General features: G+C 40.7%; 1 protein-coding gene across 2 annotated transcripts in view; it reads left to right on the forward strand.

Moving 5' to 3' along the window:
- The window catches only part of SMAP1 (small ArfGAP 1), an 89,987-nt gene that overhangs the window by 406 nt on the left and 69,662 nt on the right, over positions 1 to 19,919 (forward strand). The window lies entirely within an intron of this gene.

Below are 19,919 nucleotides of genomic sequence, written 5' to 3' on the forward strand. Positions count from 1 at the left end.
CCGGGCTTTATGCAATGACTGGCCCAGCCCTTTCCTGAAGTTTCACGGCCGCGGCCGCTTCCTGCGCTGCCAGGTATCGATCCGGAGCGGGCTGTGGCCTTCGGGAAGGGGCTGGCCGATGCCAGGGGTAGCTGCCAGATGAGTTGAATGTCGAGTGTCCAAAACAATGTACCCTGCCATGCTGACTCAGTCAGAGTGCCAGACTCTGTGAATCTGGGTGTCTGAGTCTGGTTAAACGTGTCACAGATGTGGCTTTGGCGATGAATTGAATTTTAAAGGTTGTATCACTGGCAAATCTTACAGTGCTTTAGTCTATTTTTTTTCTCTGCGCGAAAGTAGATATATTTGCATTTGTATTTACCTTGGATTCTGTGTCTTTCAAATGAAGAATTGTAGCACATCCCTCTTTCATCTAGAGTCAATTTATTAAGACCTTACTCTAGGTAAGGTGACTGCACAATAAGTTATTCGGTGTAATGCTTCCTGAATATCAACTGGGAGTCCACACTGTATGGTTAATGGCATAGCTGCCTTGTTCAGTCCTTGATCACATAAAGTGGAGGTGAAGTGTGAGTGAGCTTCGTTTGAGCAACCAGAAATGGTGCTGTGTTTGTAAATTCTTTCCATCTGTTTCTGCTACTTTTTTTTCACTGTGCACACAAGTCATGCCATGCGCAATCAAAAACAAGACTGTATTGTCCTAATATAAAATCTTTAAAGTAGATGATATGGATTACACCAAAGATAATGGGTCTTCATATTTTATAAATAATTCTGCTGAGCCATTTCCTAACAGAGCTCCTCTTGCCCCCTGGCACCTGGTTACTGTGTAAATGACTCTTCATAACCAGTAACTTTCTGGAAAAAGCACGTTTATATGTTTTGTGTGTTATTGGCACTTTGTATTTCTGTGCTGAATGCTGCTTGGTATTGCTTGCTGATGGAAGTCCATATGTAAGTTGTTCTGTAACTTCGTCCTGAGAGCTGTGTTGCTCAAGATTAGAGTCCAGAATTCTCTGATTACTTGTCCTGTATTCCAAGTTTTTTCTAACTCTTGCTTAGCCAAAATGTTTGTGTCTGTAGCCCTCAGTGCTCCATATCTTTTGCCCTTTCAGTTCAGCAGTGCTGACACTTCCAGCTTCCTTTTCCTTTCATTTGCGTTAATGAGTGTTTTTATTCACTGATTTTTTTCTTTGGTGCTTTCTTTTGTAAGATCAAGCTTTGGTGTATCTTGAATTAGTTGGTTTTTTTCCTGTTCAGGTTTTGGAGGACCTGCCAATATCTTGACCAGGCTGTCTTCTGCTAGTATATATTAATTCAGTTTCTGACTTTCTAGTAGACTATTTTGCTTAGCCTACTAAAATCTGATAGCATTTTTGAAAGCTTCTTGATTTTTCTCTTTTGTTCAACTTCTCCTTTGCTGTGTCTCTGTATGCCGGAAGCATGGCTTGCTTTCACCCTGTCCCCAGGACAGCTGGCATGAAAATACTGGGTGATGCAATGTGAGGGACTTGTGGTTTGGTGGTTTCTTTATTTATTCTATTTTTCCCTTCAAGTTTAATTTGAATTTGCATTATCCTGTTGTAGCAATTTTTATTTTAAGTCTTGTATCATATTAGCTTTGTAGTGCTATCTGCCTGGACTGTGTATGTTTGTGGGTGTTTTTGGTTTTGTTTTTTTTTTTTGTTTTGTTTTTTTCAGTTGAAAGGAAGAGTGTGGAATGATAAACTTGCTTTAGTTGCAGCTCTTCTAAAGGCACTTGACTGAAATGTGGCCGTATATATATAGTTTGTGGAGATTTCTTGCTTGAAGTTTAGGAAGTTTCCTTCTGGGAAGGAGAGTTGTGTGAACAATGTTGAGATGCCTCCACTACACCCTGAAGTCTAGATTTCTGTGTACTACCAGAGGACAGCTCAGAAAAAGGGAAAAATTATCTGTTGTTAAGTTGAAAATCAAGCTTGTCATGAGCGTGCAATGCCACTGTTGAACTCTTGCTTATGATACTAGTTTGTTGAAACTTATTTACCAAAAGAAGTGAAAAGGCTGCAGCCAGCTGTTTTTTTTTCCTAATGTGTTTCAGGTTTAATCCATGGTGTTTGGGTGCTCATGATTTGCTGCTGTCTGGCAAAGCTGTAGTTTTGCTAGTCCTGGAATGCAGAGCTGTCTGAGGCAGCAGCTATTAACGTGGCTCTGTTAACTAACTAGAGCCTGCCAGCTGTCTGGCATTCCCTGGCCTGTGAGGTCTCCTTCACCTCTTGCAGCACTACCAGCATCCCTTTCATCTCTGGCCATGTTTGTCATTAGTCTGGAGTTCCCTATGGTCAGTTCCACTGGAGAGCCTCCTCATCCTGGCTGCTGCAGAAATTAACATGAAGCCATTTGTCATTAACATGACTAAATATTTAGGGCTTCTCTTGTGTCAGTTGTAGTTCAGCGTGTTTTTAGTTTTCTTAATGTAATGTTTGTTTTCTTTTCCTTTGAAATGTTGTCCTCTTTAGTTTCTGTTACTTTCCTATCTTTGTCTGTCCTCTTTCCTGTTGCTCAGTAGGACCCTCCAAGTTCTGTTTTGTTTCTTTTTCTGTTGTTCTAGCTGTGAGGTAACATCTTCATGATTAACTCTAGTTGTTTTAACTGAGTTGCAGTTGCCTTGGAACTTATTCTGGCAGTACTTAAAAACATTGTTTTCAGTATGGTCTTTCAGAGAGCTGTCAGTTCAGCACGGGCACTTAACTGAAACTAATCCCTTTCTCTCACCCTAGATATTATAGTATCTCTTAAACCTGAAGTTTTATGTTTACTCTATGCGTCTTTTGAGATAGTCACATCCAAAGTTTGTGGAAATTTTGCAGATTATACTTGTATATCTGTTTTAACTGCTATTCTTTGAGGCTCTGGGAATTCTTAAGTAACTAGATGTACTTGTAAGATTTTAAATTATCCTTTTGATCCCCAAAAATGTAATGTGGTCCTAGTAGCATGTTTACCACTCATTACTTTCATTGTATCTACTGTAATGCTACTGTTGAACTCTTCTTTCCTATCAATAAGGCTGTTCTTCTGGCATTTACTTCTTGCACCAAAAAGGTGATACATGATCTTACTACCATCCTGTCACTCCTAAGTTACCGAGTTAACTTTCCTTGCCCAGGTATAAGGCTGCCATATGCATTTCCTGCCATAAAGTTTGAAGCATGCACCTTTGCAGTATTTATTGTGTGCTTGCTTTGTGTAAGAATTAGAAAAGCTATTTCTTGATTGTCCTCAAAGTAATCTTCCTGTCAATAGTAGTGGTCTTGTATCAAGAGTAAATCCATCCTTTGAATTGTGGTCTACTTCAAGTGTGAGGTATGCAGGCACATTGGATGGCTTTGTAAGGTGAAGAACACAGCTGAGGACACATCTGCCAGTGTAATAGTAATAATTAGCAATAGCAGTAATTAGGATTGCTGACCCTGACAACAGTTTCTGGAAGCGATTTTTGTTCTGTATTTGCCTTTTGCCTGTTTAAGTAGCTGCTATGAATCTGACTGTTGCTGCTAAAATGTGTTGGAAACTACCTGTTGTAGGGCCATATGGTAGTTGCCATATGTCACCTTCAAATTGTAAATCTTCCAGCTGTCAGAAAGACTAGATTATACTTCTGTGGGGAAGAAGTCTGAAAATTAAAGGTTCTGGAACTGTCTTTGCAGTCACTGAGACTTTTTTAAAAGAGCGAGGAGGTTGGGATGACATTTGACAAGGCAGTTCTTGTCTGTGTACTGTCTGTTCTTTACATTGCTATCTGAACAGCTGTCTGCATAAGGCAATAGATGTCTTCTCAGTGTTATATTACTGGGAAGAAGTTACACTGCTGTTTCTTAAATTTGTAGGAAATAGTAGGGTGTGTTGACAGTAGCTTAAGTCCCCCCAAAGCTTTGAAAGAGAGGCAACTGAAATTCCTTTGTATTTGAATTTTTCTTACTTTTCATTGTAGAGGGAGGGTAATACATTTTTTAAGTTGTTGCTTCAATACTGATGTTTGAATCCCTTAAGCAATAACGCCTCTTAAAAATCTGTCAAATCAAGCCAAAAGAAACCCCAACCTGTTAACATCAGTTGGGGACCCTTTGGCTACAAGGCTGTGATTTGCTATTTCTAAGTATTTTTATGGTTAGTACCTACTTAAAACATGCTAGAAGTCTCCTAGACTTATGTTCTTACTGCTTGGCAACAAGGCTGGTGTTAGGACGGTGATATTAAATACTGAATCAAGTATTTAGAAGTTGAAGTGTGAGATAAAGCACAAAAGGAGATTAGTTTCAAACATCATTAGGAGCAGTAATCAGTCTTATGCTCCCATTTAGAGGCAGTCATACTCCAAGATGGATGGCCTTCAGTTTACAGGCTTGCTTGCTTAGATGGACAGTCCTTTGATTTTCTGAGTATCTTGTCCCCTTTTAAGAGAAAAACGTGAATGTTCTCTGACATACCTTTCCTGTCTGTTGTGCTTGTATTTGGATGATGTATTTAATACCAATGTATTGACTAATGAAGTCTGTAAATTCATCTTAAAAATAATCAAGAAGGCAATTACCTGAGCTGTAAATCAGCTGCTTTAGATTTTTTTAAAAACTGTAATCAAGTTAAAATAACATAATTGGAAACTTGCAGCCTTAGTGTAAACAATTGTAGATGTTTTGGGCCTTCAGAAAAGGTGAATAAATCTCTGTATCAGAGGAAGTGTTCTTTTATTTTTTTTAATGTTTACTTCATGTCTGATAGTGCTTGTAGTCTGTTTAAATGATCTGTTACCAAAATCCTAGTACAAAGAAGCACATTGACACTGTTGCGTGTTCAACCAGATTAAAATTGTTTTACTTTGGTTATAATAATGAAAATGCTTTTCAGTATTTATAGTTGTACTGTACAGTCATTGAATATCTGTATGCAGCTGAAGACTTAGCCTTCTCCTCTTATGAGTGGCAAGTACAGGCACTTGGGAGTGTAGAGAGAGATTGGACAGGAAGGATTGTGGTATGAACATATCTGTAGCTAGAACTTAACTTTAACTTCGCTAACAACAAACCCATCCCAAACATGTGGTGTCTTAGCAGTAGGGGAGACAAAAAATATGGTTTAAGTGGGCAAACTAGCTGTGGAAAGAAAACTGGAATATTCCAGATGTTTACAGCTGTTCAGATTCTTTTGTGTAGACATTCAGGACTTGCATACAATCTCTTCTGTGACTGGGAGACCAACTTAAGTATTTGTGAGTGATCATCACTTTTTGTGAAGCTCCTTTCCTGTTTACTTGTTTGATATCTGGTCTTTTAACTGTCTTAATCTTGCCTGTATACTTTAATAGATGGTGTAATTCTTTCTCGAGCAGATGGATGGCTCTTACAGCTCAATGCCCTCAGCCTGTGCAAGGCATCAGCTTTTGCCTCACTGTCAGTGTAAGAGCTTTGTGACAGCTCACTGACTGAGCTCACACTAGGGCAAGGCAATGGTTGCTTGTACCTCCTCAGGTGAAGATCTTTCCTATCTTCCTCCTAAGGTGGAGAAACCTCTGAGGGCACTAGGGGGAATAGAACATAGTTGGATTATGTTGGAGGTCAGTTTCACACGTCCTCTCTGGTGCGACTTCTAGCCCTACGTTGAAGTTCAAACATAAAGTACTAGCTTGCTAGTAGGTGATTGTGCTGTATTGATAATCTGTACCAGTTGTTGCAAATATCAGATGTTACTGCAGGTCACTTGATTTAAGAAATTGCTAGTATTTCTGTTGTAGGATTCACATTGCTTCTGCAAGATAAGCTTTGTAAAGATCATGTGAGTGTAACAGACTGAATATGAATTGACAGATACAACTGGAGGCCTCTGGCTGTCCAGTGAGGCTGTGCAACATTCTTCCATAAGGAATAATGAAGGCAAAGCATTTTGATTCAGGGTTGTTCTTACTTAAGCTTAGCAAATGGAATGGAATGATACATCTTGAACTCTAATAATAGTAAGGAACTGTATCACTAGAAGTCCTAGTGATAGTCTGGTACTTAGGTGGTAGTTTTCTGGCCTTTTTGTCAAAGACAGTGCCTTCAGAGACCCTTAGAGACCAGAAGCTCGCTTCAGTCTCTCTTGGGATTGTATAACCAGGATTTTTTTCCTGATTTCCTGCTATTAAATAAAACTACCTCAATGCTCTCATTCCATGTGTTATTACCTGTTGCTGACACTGTTTGGATGAGACTGAAACTTAGGAATTAGTTGCTGTTGCAACCCTGAGAAGGATAATTGTTTCCCCCAAGAAAAAAGCCCTTAAGATACCTCATTTGGTGGGGGGGAGAAATGTTTGGCAGCCTTAACTTGGGACCTCTGAATGGGGTGTTGCAGTGTTGGGTGACACTAGTGGCCCCTGTAAGAAAAGGGATTGTTTGCATCTCCTGACTCTTACAGTACAGAAAAATATTTTCAAAAAAGTCACAGGAAATATGTTTAGCTTGCAATAGAACAGGGTTATTTGCAAAGTTGAAGGCTTTTTACCCAAGTGGATGCAGTCTCTGTTCTTCAGGACTTGAATGAACTTGGCTGGGTGAGACCCAAAGCAGCATCATGTAACTTTGAACTTAGCATTGCTTTGACAAGAGGCTGGACTAGGTGACCTCCAGACATCCCTTTCAACCTCATTAATTCTGTGACGACTAATAGAAATATTTGAGGGAATTGTTCTTTTTATTTTTTATGTTGCAAATCTTTAGATTATTTGAGTGTATAATACAGATGCAGGAATCCTTACGTGCTTAGTTTGCTGCCCTACGTTCAGAAGTTGCTGGCAGTCTAAGCTGTTTCTCTTGTGTGGACCATAAGGATGACCGTGATTATTGCTATTGATGAGACCATGCTCTTGCCTTTTTAAAGTGCAAAACACCCCAGTTCTTTTGGTCAGGGCTACAGGTGTGTGTCTTCAGATGGTCCTGAAGCTGCAGCTCTGCCACTCTTCAGTGACAAGAAAAAGCTGTTGCTGCAGGATGCTGTCTATACCACTTGGTCTTTGCTTTGCTTTGTTCCTCAGTTTGGTTTTGCAGAATGGAACGACGCTGTCTTCCCTCTTTGGTCTGAGTGCTATAAAGAAGAAGGAACAACTGTGCTGCAGCTTTAAGAGGTCCTTGTACATAATAAAGAGGAAGCAATTAGATAAATCTATGTGAGAAGCAGACCTTTAGGGAGGTACCCTTTCCTGGAAAATTGACTCCCTTTTTAATGCATGCATTCTATAGGATTTAAGAAGAGTCAATTACCAGACATTATTTAGGGAGTAGTCAGCAATTCATTTAGCTCAGGTGTCACATTGTCTTAGGCTGGTTCAGTAAGGTTCATTTGAGCATGATTCAGCTTTACTTTAGGAACTCTGGTGCTTTGCAACATCTCTTGTGGCCGAAGCTAAGTTCTCCAGGACATAATGACTTTGCCTTGTGAACAGATAAAGTTGTTTGGTGATATGTTATTTTCATGTTGAGGTGGTTCTGAAGAGTTAGGCTGATGAACCTGTGACTAATTCAATCCATCTTCACTGTACTGTCAGCGCTGTCAGTTGCTTCCAGATACTATGGCAGTGTAAAATGAGTTAGAACTGAGCTATGCTTTTTATTGACATTGCCGAGTGGGATAGTTCACAGCTTGGAGCTTAGGTGCTTAGGAAGGGCAGGCTGGGATGGTGGTAAAGGGGAATTGCCATTTGCTGTGAGAGAAGTGGGGCTGCCTGTAGCTTTACCTGGAGATGGGTGAGCCAGTTGAGAGCTTATGTGTCAGGAGTAGTAATGAGCATTTCCTCAGACAACTCAAGCCTTATGTTCGCAGGCTTTCTTGCTTATAGGGTGCTTGGACCGCCCTTATTATTTTCTGGGGGAAAGCACAGCAGGGAATAAGTAAGCAAGGAAGCTTCTGGAATGCAGTGATGCCCATATCTCAATACAAGTGGTTGAGGACCCATTTGTTGCAAACAAGCAATGACAGGTTGAGGATGTAAAGGTAGTAGTTTTAGCTGCAGTGGTCATGAGGTAGAAGAGTTCAGGATCTGAACTGGAGACAGCAAAGCAAAGAGTAGGATTGCAACCATAATCTTCAGAAAGCCAGATTTTTCTTCTGTTCAAGGATCTTATTGCAAGAGTCATTTGGAAGATGGTTCTGAGCAGAGAGAACTGGGAAAGCTGACTGACTGCTTCTTTAAGCTCTAGTGTGGCAATAAATAGGAAATGGTACAAAGGCACCAGGGGTCCTGCTTGAATGAATGAGCTGAAAAAGCTCAGACATAAAAAGGAAGCATATAACAGGTGGAAGCAGTAGCATGTGGCCCAGGGAGAGCCTGGAGACATCACCCAAGCATGCGAATGTGTCTAGGTCAGAAAGCCAGATGTCCATGTAGAGTTTAATCTTACAAAGTATATGTGAATGGCAACAAGGTATGTGTTTACAGATAGTTGGCAGAAAAAAGAGTAGAGAAAATGTAGTGGAGAAAATGCTGCTGAATGTGGAGGGGAAATGCTAATAAGGGATGTGGTAACAACTGAGACCTTTAATGTCTTTTTCACTTTGTTCTTTAGTAGCAAGACTTGCTTTCAGCAGTTATAGGCAAGGGAAGTGTACTCTCAGTTAGTAGAGAAGGATCAGGTTTGGGATTGCTTGTAGAAACTGGTTGTACACAAGTCTGTGAGCCTCTAATAGGATGGAGCCGGGAGTGAGATGGGGTGGCCAGGCAATTTTGTAGTGACTCTCATTAACTAAGGTCATGGTGACTGGGGGAGATACCTTTTGGGGGCTGAACTCAAGCAAATGTCCTTACTATCTCTGAAGTGGGTAAGAAGGGATGTATAGGGAGCTGCAGTCAGCTTTGCCTCTGTTCCTGGAAAAGTGACAGACCAAACAATCCTGAAAACACATAGAGAAATGATGGGCAGTAGTTGGTATGGATTAATCAAGGGGCTGTAATATGTAACCAACCTGATAACAGCCTTCCACAATGAACCAAGCAAGATGATTGGCTTGGTGGATGAGAGCCAGTGCGTGTTTTCTTACCTTGACCTCTCATGAGGTTTTGGAAACTGTCTTGTAACTTCCTTGGTAAGTTGATGAAGTGCTTTCTGGATAAAGACATAGTGAGGTGGATTGAAAATAGCTTAGAGGCTAAAGTGCCAGGCTCAGGGTGGTGATCAACATCCTAAAGTTGAGTGGGAGGCCAGTCCCTTTTGGTGTAGCTCAGGGGTTGTTATTGAGGCCAGCACTGTTTAACATCTTCCTTAATAACTTGTGTGACAGGATAGACCCCTCCCTTGGCAAACTTGATGGGATGCAAAACTGGGAGGAGTGGTTGATAAACCAGATGGATGTGCTGCTACTCGGGAGCAGGCCAGTGAACAAGTGGGAGAAATGAGCCAACAGGGATGTTGTGAAGCTCAGCAAAGGGAAATGTAAAGCTCTGCCCCCAGGGAGGGTGTGTTTGAGATGCAGAAGAGGTTCTGTGGATCAAAAATTGGTCATGGATCAGTAATGCACCCTTGCCGCAAAGAAGGCAAACAACATCTTGGTCTGAATTTCCAGAAGGGAGTGGTCAGTATCTGGGGGAGGAGATCCTTTCCTCAGCACTGCTGAGACTGCTTCTGTAGTGCTGTCCTGTTCTGGGCTCGAAAAAGAAACAGGGACAGACTGGAGCAAATCTAGCAAAGTGGCATGAAGGGGAAGGTCAGTGTGCCTTATGGTCAAGTAAAGGCTGAGAGCACTGAGATTGTTTAACCTGGAGGAGAGAGGCTGCTGGGGGGTTCTTAGGCTTGTGTGTAACAAATGCCTGGTGACAGAAAGTAAAGATGATGGAGGCAGACTTGTCTGTGATATCTAGTGATAGGGCCAAAAGGCAATGAATGCAAATTAAAACATACAAAATTCCACTGAAAGCTAAGTTGTTTTGGTTTAGGGGTTTTTTACTCCAAGAAAGGCTGAATAGGATCAGGTTGCCTGGAAAGCTGTGGAGCATGCAGTGTGGAAGCACCAAAAATCTGACTGGGGACACCGCTAAGCAGCCTTCTGTGTTTTCTGTGCTTTGAGCACCAGGGCTTGGACTAGCTGATCTTCCAGAGTCCCTTCCAGTCTCTGCTGCTTCAGATCTATTTCAGTCGTTGAATCACTTGCAAGCTGTTAGGGAGTCCCACTGCAGATACTATGTAATTTGTTTCTTCTTTCTCCTCGGGGTCGAAGTATCAGTCTGTGTCAATTCAAAGTAGATTCTTTGTTTACAAAGTTCAAGTCCTTTATAAGACAGTGATTAAATGGTAGTAAATACAGACTGTAGTAGAGCTTTTAATTTTCAAGAAATACAGAAATCTTGCTGCTGTTTATGCATCTAGAGACAAAAATAACCAAATGTAGCCATTTGAAGCAACTGGGAATTGAGTGCTGTGGTAAAAGGGTTACTCATATCTCATGTTTAACTGAAATGCTTAAGTCTAGCTAGGAGACTACCTTCACAACTTCAGCTGCTCTGTAGAGCTGGTAGAAATTTGCTTAGAGCAAGTGTCCCTTGTGTCAGAAATTTCCTTGGATCTTAAAACTACTGGTTTGAACTCCATGTTATGACTAGCAGCGATATCTTCTGGAAGACTGGGATAAAAAAAGCAACTACTACAGATTCCTGTTTGTCTTACATTCTGGCCTCTTATTTGATTAATGTTTGCTGAGAGCTGGAGAAATATTAGTTCTCAACATTTCTCTTGAATGGCTTCACAAAAATCCATTCAAACAAAACTGCTGTATTGTCTTTGTGATTTATAACTTGGCAACTTTAAAATTTGAATAATACCTATTTATCTTCATCTTCATTTACAGTAGACTATGTGATCCTAACTCCTGCTTATCTTCCACTGTCTTGTCTTGATCACTTGTTGCTTTCCATTATGTTATAAACTTGTATGTCTGAGTATATATTGTCAAGGAGCTCCTGGCCAGTGGTATGAAACAACCCTATTAAGAGAATCTGAGTTCCTGCCTTGTTCCTGCTTATCCAAAATACTGATGAGATCTGTCTTCCTCTGACCAGAGAAGCTTTTCTGCTCTCAGGTAATGGTCTGAAGAGGAGGAGGAATGTGGAGGAACAGGGAATGTCCCTGTGCTGCAAATCGGTGATACATGTTGGTGTAGAGTGCTGATGTTGTAGCTTATGGAGTTGGTGGCAAGTTTTATGGGGGAGGCTGATGTGTGTGGTTTTTGTGTTTTACCTGTCTCAGTAGTCTTAAACTGTTAATTGCCCCTTTTCTCTCTTCAGGAAAGGTATTTGTTTCAGGTAGATGATGGCGGATAAGGAGGTAGAGACTGTAGCTCAGTGCCTGTAAGAGTGGAGCTGTGGACAGCTGTGTGTGATAGTGGGAGGCAATATTGCCAAGCAACTGACTTTGCAGGTGTGGTTTGGTAAAGGAGCAGTTCTTTCTCTAAAAGCTGTGCCAGGCTATGGTTTTGTTTAAAAAAATAAAAAATAAGAGTAGATAACTTTCTTTCTTGCATGGATGAGGAAAGGAATACAATATTCCGCATTCAGCTGTTCATTGCCATGCAATAATGTAATGCGTTTTTACTGAAGTCTTCAGATGGAAATCAATAGAGTTTCATAGTACAAGACTTCATTGGTAGGATTAAAGGCAGTAGTAGTCCTATAAGAAATTCTGCAAAAGACAATGGAAGTGATTATCATGTAAGCTGATATTTCTGAATGCAGCTGAACTTGCAGGTAGATTCAAAACATGGCAGTGAGGAACAATCAGGAATGAGTGATCATTTGAAATGAGCTTCTGGCAATGTTTGCTGAAGTAATTTGGGTTTAAATTTGTCATTCATAACAATTTATAGAAGCAAGCAATGTATTAATAAGTTATGATGCTTTTTTCATATAGGGACTGATTATCCCGTTAAGTTATATATATGGGGTATCTGTTCAGTTGCCTGTTATCTGCAGAATGACAGAAATATCCCTTTAAACATGGCAAATGCCACACTTTATGTGCACCCTTTAGATCTTCAGAGGAAGCATGCTTGTGCACTTAGGCAGGAGTGAAACCAGAGAGACGTGTCAGTAAGACACTGAGTGCAGGCTGTTTTGTTTAGTCTTTGTTCTCATTGCTGAGTGATACCTGGGTTATCCTAAACATTAAATGCATTGAGCTGCTGTAGCAGCTGTCTGAGAGGGGTCTGACTTTCCACAGCAGCACTCACAGTGCTGTGCTTTGCAGCTCTGGAGGGGTGTTGATGGCACACCAGTGGCACACCAGTAGTCCAGCTGGTGCTGAGCAGTGCAGGTGCAGCATCAAGGCTCTTCAACCTGCCCCCAAAGACCACTGGATCAGAGGTGGACAGAGGTTTGTGAGGGGATGTAGCCAGGACAGCTGACCCAAACAAACCTAAGGGATAGGCTATAACAAGGGGCACAGTAAAAGCTAAGAGAAAGATGGGGGATGGGGAGGTTTTGTTTTTAAGGTGCTTGCTCATCTTCCAGAGCAACCCACTGTGTACTGAGACCTTATTTCCCAGGAAGTGGACATCACCTGCTGATAGGAAAATGAATATTTTTCCTCTTACTTTTGCACATGGCCTTTGTTTTTCTGTATTAAACTGCCTTTATCTTGACCCATGGGGTTTTTTATCTTATTTTCTCCCTTTGGTGGGTGCATGATGACCAGACAAGGTTTATTCACCACAACTCATGAGGGTTTCTTGTGTGTTCTAAGTACAAAGTAACTGACATTCTCATGAGTAGACTATGAAGCCTTGGTTCAATTTTCTAGGTGTTCTGCAGCATAGAGCAAGCAACTTCTGAAAGAAGTGATGCTAAATACCCCTTGACACTTGTCTTGTTCAATGTGATGTCTGTGGAGCTTGGGAGTTCATGGAGTCCCTGCTTTAAAAAGGCTACTCTAAAAATATATTTATAGAACAGAAGGATTCTGTCGAGTGTTTGGTCTTAAGTGAGAATTTAAAAAAATATGACAGATCCAAGTTCTCATGCTTGAGAGTCTGCAGAGTTTTGAGAGCACATTTGGAAAATTGCCTGAACTTGTCAAGCAACCTTAATACTGTTTTGAACTCATACTCACAGTTCTGTATTCCAGACTGAATACAGCTGACTGCTTTGGTATTGTATTCCATTTCTCTTCTAGCATCTGAAGAAAATGATATTTTGAGGGAAAATACTGTACAGCCACAGTTTATTTACTACTCAAAGTACAGAAGATCACTTTGGAAAAATGATTTGCACAAAAAACCCTCCCAACTTTCTCTCCATTTCTTTTGAAACACAAATCTAATTAAATCGGCTGTGAAGAACGCTGCTTAAAAATAAATTTGTTCCTTCCTTTCTCAGTCACATGTACCTGATATAATGATGTCTTAGCATTGATGATTGTCTGTCATGCTGGAATATTTAACTGTGTTAGTTAGAATTATATTTAATTTAGTAACATCATGCAGGAGACCAACATAGTTTTAGTAAGCAAGAAGATGTATTTAGAAAAATGCAAAGCACATGTAAGCCTTGAATGTGTGGCATGATGCATTTGACTTGGATATAAATAAGCTACTTTGTGGTTTAAAAAAAGACAAAAATTTCAAATACTGGACTGAGTTTTTTCCTCAAAGAGATAGTGAAATATACCTTGGAGCTGTTCAAAAAAGCTGAAAAAAGCCCTAAGCAGCGTGATCTAATTAGATCTGATTAAAACATCAAGTTAATCTAAGTGACCTCAGGAAGCCCATTTATGCCCAAATTATAGTTTTTTTGTTCACTGGCTGAGGAAATACATAAGCCATTTAACACCTGCGCTTTAAAAGGTGCATCTCATAAAGCATAAATACCTTCTGTTGTGTGTATTGACTCAAAACCAGCTTCAGGGAGGAGTGTTGAAGCACTCCAGGGTATGATCTGTTTGCTGAGACTTAGGCAGAGTGCAGTACTGGGGTGTAGCCACCCTGGCATGCAGGTCCTGGGCATTTGTGGAAAGGGTTTGTGTCTATGACACTGGAGCTTCACATGGAGAAAAGGTGTGATTCTGCCTGTCCTCTTCAGCCTTCTCTTTTCCCCATGTCTGTTATTTAGTACACTGAGCTCCACTGGAAATTCTGCTCTGAAGCGCTATAAATGTATATATATATATACACAAGATATTATATATATATATATATATATATATATAAAATATCATTGCACTAAACTTGGGGGTCAAGACTAGAGTTGCATTTGTGAGTAAGGCTGTTCCTGTGCCTGAAAACTGTGGTATATTAGTGTTTGAGGGTTTTAGGCTCTCTGTAGGTAAGAGATTTTAGGTGCAGCCTAAAAATCTACTTGATCTGATCTACATAACCTGAAGAGGAAGTGAGACAGTATGTAGAGGAGGAATGTAGGTGAATGTCTGTGATTAATGTGGATTTTGTGGATGTCAGTGGGATGGCAGAGAGACTCTGAAGAATAAGAGTGAGAAAACTCATGGGTTGAGATGAAGACAGGTAAAGCAAAAGCTGTGCCCACAAGCAAAGCAAAATGAATAATTAATTCATTACTTAACATCAGCAGGTGTATGTTCAGCCTTCTCCAGGAAAAGCAGGGTTTCATCACACGTAACAGTTGCGTAGTTGCTCACTCCAGCTGTCTCTCTTTTCTCCTTCCTACTCCAGCTTTTATTGCTGAGCACAGTGTTGTATGTGATGTTGCTTTGGTCGGATGGGGTCAGGTGTCTCAGCTGTTATCCCCTTCTAGCCTCTTGCCCACCCCCAGCCTCCTCACTGGCAGGATGTCTGAAGATTAGAAAAGGCCTCAATGTTATGTAAGCACTGCTCAGCAATAGCTAAAACATTGCTGTGTTATTGACAGTTTTGGTCCCACACTCAGAACATGCCACCATATGGCTTTCTATGAAGAAAATAAACTCCATCCCCACACAAACGAATATAGCAGAGAGGATTGGTTCAAGAAAGAATCTGGCTGGTCACTATGGATTATTTCAGTGTATTTCTACTGTCTAGAGCCTGAAATTTAGCTCTTTGCCTGCTCATGGCTTGAACAGGTATACTTTTTGCTCAGTATAAACTGACTGGGTGGCCAGGCCCAGAGAGTGGTGAATGGAGTCACATCCATCTCGTGGTTACTAGTGGGTCTCCCCGGGGCTCAGTCCTGTTTAATATCTCTATCAGTGATCTGGATGAGTGGGTTGAGTGCACCCTCCGTCGGTTTGCAGATGATACCCAGTTGGGACTGCTGATTTGCTGGAAGGGGGCAGGAAGGCTCCGCAGAGGGATCCCAACAGGCTGGATTGATGGGCTGAGGTCAGTTGTGTGAAGTTCAACAAGGTGAAGAGCTGGGTCCTGCACTTGGGTCACAACAATGCCATGCAGGCTGGAGACAGAGTGGTTGCAAAGTTGCCTGATGGAAGAGGACCTGGAGGTGCTGGTGACAGCAGCTGAACATGAGCCAGTGTGTGCCCAGGTGGCCAAGAAGGCCAATGGCATCCTGGCCTGTATCAACAGTAGTGTGGCCAGCAGGAGCAGGGCAGAGATTGTCCCTCTGTACTCAGCACTGGTGAGCACCTCACATCCTGTGTCCAGTTCTGGGCCCCTCACTGCAGGAAGAACTTTGAGGTGCTGGAGTGGGTGCAGAGAAGGGGAGCAGAGCTGAAGGATCTGGAATGCAAGTCCTGTGAGGAGCAGCTGATGGAGCTGGGGGTGTTCAGCCTGGAGAGGAGGAGGCTTAGCAGGAGCTCTAATCACTCTGTACAGCTCCTTGAAAGGTGGTAACCAGGTGGAGGTTGGCCCTTTCTCCCAGGCAGCCAGTGACAGGACAGGAGACAGTGGCCTCAAATTGTGCCAGGGAATGTATAGATTAGGTATTGGGGAAGATTTCTTCACTGAAAAGTTAGTCAGACACTGAACAGACATTGCCCAGCTCCACTGCCTGAAGTGCTGAATCATCATCCATATTAAAGAACAGGTAGATGTAGTACTTGACCATGTTTGGTTAATAGCAGAACTTCAAGATCTAAGATGTCTTTTCCAACCTTAAAGACTCTAATACTATGACTCTTGGATCAAGAAGCTTAAATCTCTGGTTTCTCTGCATCTTTTTTTTGAATTTAGATTCTTGTTGGAGGGGTAATAGGTGCGTATTTACCTTCTTTATTATGTATGAGAAAGCACATTTTGTGAGTCACTAAGGACTGCACAGAGCTTGTCCGGTTTGTGGAGTGTTTACTTAAGGATCTCTTCTGTTATACTGGGAGAAAAATGGCAAAGGGAAGCTGATTAATGCAATTGCTAGATAATGTCTCTGGTAGAGAAAGGTTCATTCTTGTTAATGGCGAACAGACTACATTATAAACCTGTCTTGAAAATAAATCTCTCTGAGGTTTTTATTGTAGTTAAAGGAAGAAGTTCAGTTATTGACTGAAGGTGTTTTTTTTTTTTAAGCAGGTGCTTATATAATCTTTATCTTTTGCCTGGGTATGCAGAGGGGCTGTTACATCTAACAGAGCAGTATAGATTTATACATTTCTTTTTCTTTTCAGTGATGCTTTTGCTTAATGCTTAGCTATCAGGTTATGAAAACGTTTTGTAAGACCTCACTGTTCCCCAGTTTAGTTTTATTTCTGTAAATAAAAGAAATATAAATTGTAGACTTAAAACAGTAAGTGATTTAGCATTTTCTTGCTGACAAAGGAAAAATTGCAATCAAGACCTGCTCCAGAAACTTCATACTAATACTGTAATATGCTACATAACCTTGTCTTTTTTAGAAAGTACCAAATGCTGCTAACAAAAAATGGCAGCTTGCACACCTTATTCTTGCAGCCTGAACTCTGACACAAGAAGTCTTTCTCTTCATGAGTGAACAGGCAGGATAAAATTGGAGCACTGTCCCTTAGCCAGTTTGAAATTTTATTTCTGAAGCTGTTAGATTATTGTATGCACCAGGGTTGGCACCCCTGTCATCTCTGATACTTGGGTCACTGACTTTACTTTCCAAAGGGTGCTGTAGCTCCCACAAGGCTGGTTGGAGTGCTGTGGCTGTCCCGTGTGCTCTGCATGTCTTCTTCCCATATGGTCACAGACTCATGCTCAGCCTATCCAGGTGTGGTTGCCAGCCAAGGGTCAGGAGCTGCTCTCTTGACACTTCAGAAGCTGCTTGTGATTCTGCTTACCTAGGTAGTGTGAGGATGGGTGAAATCTGTGGTATGAAGTACTCCTGAGTCAGGAATGCAAACTTTGGGAGATGGTGTTAAAGGTAGTTTCATTGCAAAATGCTGAGTTAAACTGATATTTTCTTTTAAAATAAGTGTTTTAATTAGGTAGGTGTTCTTTTTAGATCCTGTCATCTCATTTCTAAGATAAATAGGAGGTCTTGGTGATGTCTTAGGGAACAAATCTCAAAAAAAAAAAAAATCATAATCTTAATTTTCTAATAATTTACTTGAGGAAGGATCAACTGTGTATTTGTGTATATAACGTCATGGCAAACTCTAAATATTGTATTTTATTTCACAACTTAGCTTTTATGTCCTATAATCACCTTGTATTTGATAAAGCTACTTTATTTTGGAAAAGGAAGTTTATATTCTCAGTCAAAAAGATTTTAGTAGCTGACTATTTGTTAATAAGGCAAAAAAAACTTCTTTTACTTCATCACCTGACAAGATTGCTTGTGCCAAATGGTTGTTAGACAAGAAGAAGACCTGTTCATTTTAAGAATAAACTGATATTACCTGTGTATCTCCAATAGGTAATGTAACCACCAAGTCCTCTGATTTACAAACTGCACTTTCATAGTTCACACTTAATTTTCTGTGCAAAACTTTTGTTTGAAATTGCTTGGATGCATTCCAGAATTCAAGTTTTTATGAAGCCAGCCACTTGATTTTGTGGCTTAAGCACAGAATTGAAGGAATATTCATGTCACTGTACTACTTTTCTAGTCAAGGCTTGATACAGCCCTTGTAATTTCTTTTAAATGCTTTTATCAGTTCTTGATGCTACAGAAGCAAGTGGGTAAGTGAGCTGAAGGAATAGTTGAAGCTGTTACATATTTCTCTCTGACTTATAGAGGTAGGACAGGGTTGTGCAGGGGTAGAGTTTCATTCAGTATGTCTATAGAGCCTATTTGGAGTTATGAATAGGCCTCCACTTAATGAATTTTTTGATGGCTTTCATTAAAAATGGTTATCCAGACCAAAAGACAAACTTGAAATAATTCTGTCCATGGAACTCTTTACCACGTACTAGACACTGGCTAAAAATAGCTAAGCAATGCCTCTAAGGCTTGTCTTCCCACTGTTCCTGCAGTATACCTTGAACCATATGAATCTAGCTGCTATTAAGCTGGGCTCTGGAACAGTGTACTTGAGTTGTCTGCCTTCAGCGCAGCTTCATGATGTTGAGTTGGATTTTATTTAAAAAAATGAAAACAGCCTGTTACAAGCAGTTCTTGTTTGAACTCCTGTCATGCTTTTCTAAATGTGGTAAATTTAAAGTTCTCATATTCTGGTCTTGCCTCTCCTAACACAGGCTTACTAAGCCAGCTGTAAGAGAGTGCCAACAACTACCATTTATGCCCTTTGCTGCAAAGACTGAGCTTGTATGATTTTCCCAGTCATGGGTATGGAGATAAAACCAGGAAGGCTCTTCCACTGTGAAGGAAATTATGCTTAATGTGGGGAGTGACATGAGAACATGCTTCAGGCTTTTTGTTCTGTTTAATCAGAAAATAATTCAGTGGATCAAGTGATAAGTAAATAGACCTTTATCAGTAGTCTCAAAAGACTTAAAGTTCAAGGACCTTGAAGAACATTTCATAGAATAAAGATTCTTGAACTGTGGTTCTTGCATGATTTCCTTTGCTTCAACATCTTTATGCAAGATCTTTCATCCTTTCAAAGATTTGCTTAAATCGCAAAGTCTGTTTCAGTGGACATTAACATTGCGATTAAGCTCTTTGTGTTGGGTGTGGGTGGCTGCTGTTTTCTTGAAGGATTTGTTTCAATCCCCCCACCCCATCCAGACCAGGAGTCTGTGAGCCAGAAATGGAGATGGTGGATCTGTCTTTTGTAAAAAAATGAAGCAACTGCCAATGAAATTAGTAAGAGATGGTCTTTCAACCAGCAGGATTAGAGTGAAAATGCATGGTAGGAAATTTTGTTTGGAGCACTTCAGTATTACTTTGATTTAATTGCTGTCTCTAGTGTGTTATGTTTTGAGGAGAGAAACTTGGAGTAGTATCTATAAGTTCTGCCTTGTTCTTTTGTTCTTCCCTCAGTAGCCGCTGGAGAAGGGACTGTTTTGTGTTGACTCTGATAATCTTGTATTGAATTGAATTACGCAAAATACAACTGACACTTGCTTGTTTTTCTTCTTTTCTCTCTACCTGCTGTGTAAGGCTGCTTATCTCCTGTTCACAATCTTTATTTGTATCTCAGCTTGGAGAAGTTACAGATGTTTTTTAAGATATTCTTTCCTAATTTGGTTGAAATCTTGAATAGCAGAACACTTGAGCAGTATGAATTTGGTGTGGGAGTAATGCAAAAAGAGAGAACACTGCATGGATAGGCATGGATTGATGCAACGGCTGAGGCTTTTGGCCAAAAGTTACAGCTTTTGGGAACTGGCTATCAACCACTCAGGATGAGTCAGGTGTGTAGATATTCTTGTAGTTAATTCTCTGTTCCACAAGATGGAGCCAGTTCTTTGGCAAAGCAAGTCTGTCAAGCAGCAGCAGGATTTGGGGAAACAAATGAGAATTAAAGAAACTTCACTGTGCTTTATGGGTAAAGGACAGGCGGGATGCTGTTCAGAGATAAAAGGAATTGTAGTATGTCATAAGTCTTTAGAGATGTTTGCCCAAGATAAGTTTGCTACAGACAATATTAGAGTTGCAA

The sequence above is a fragment of the Cinclus cinclus genome, chromosome 3, assembly GCF_963662255.1.
Source record: "Cinclus cinclus chromosome 3, bCinCin1.1, whole genome shotgun sequence".
In the NCBI taxonomy this organism is placed as follows: domain Eukaryota; kingdom Metazoa; phylum Chordata; class Aves; order Passeriformes; family Cinclidae; genus Cinclus; species Cinclus cinclus.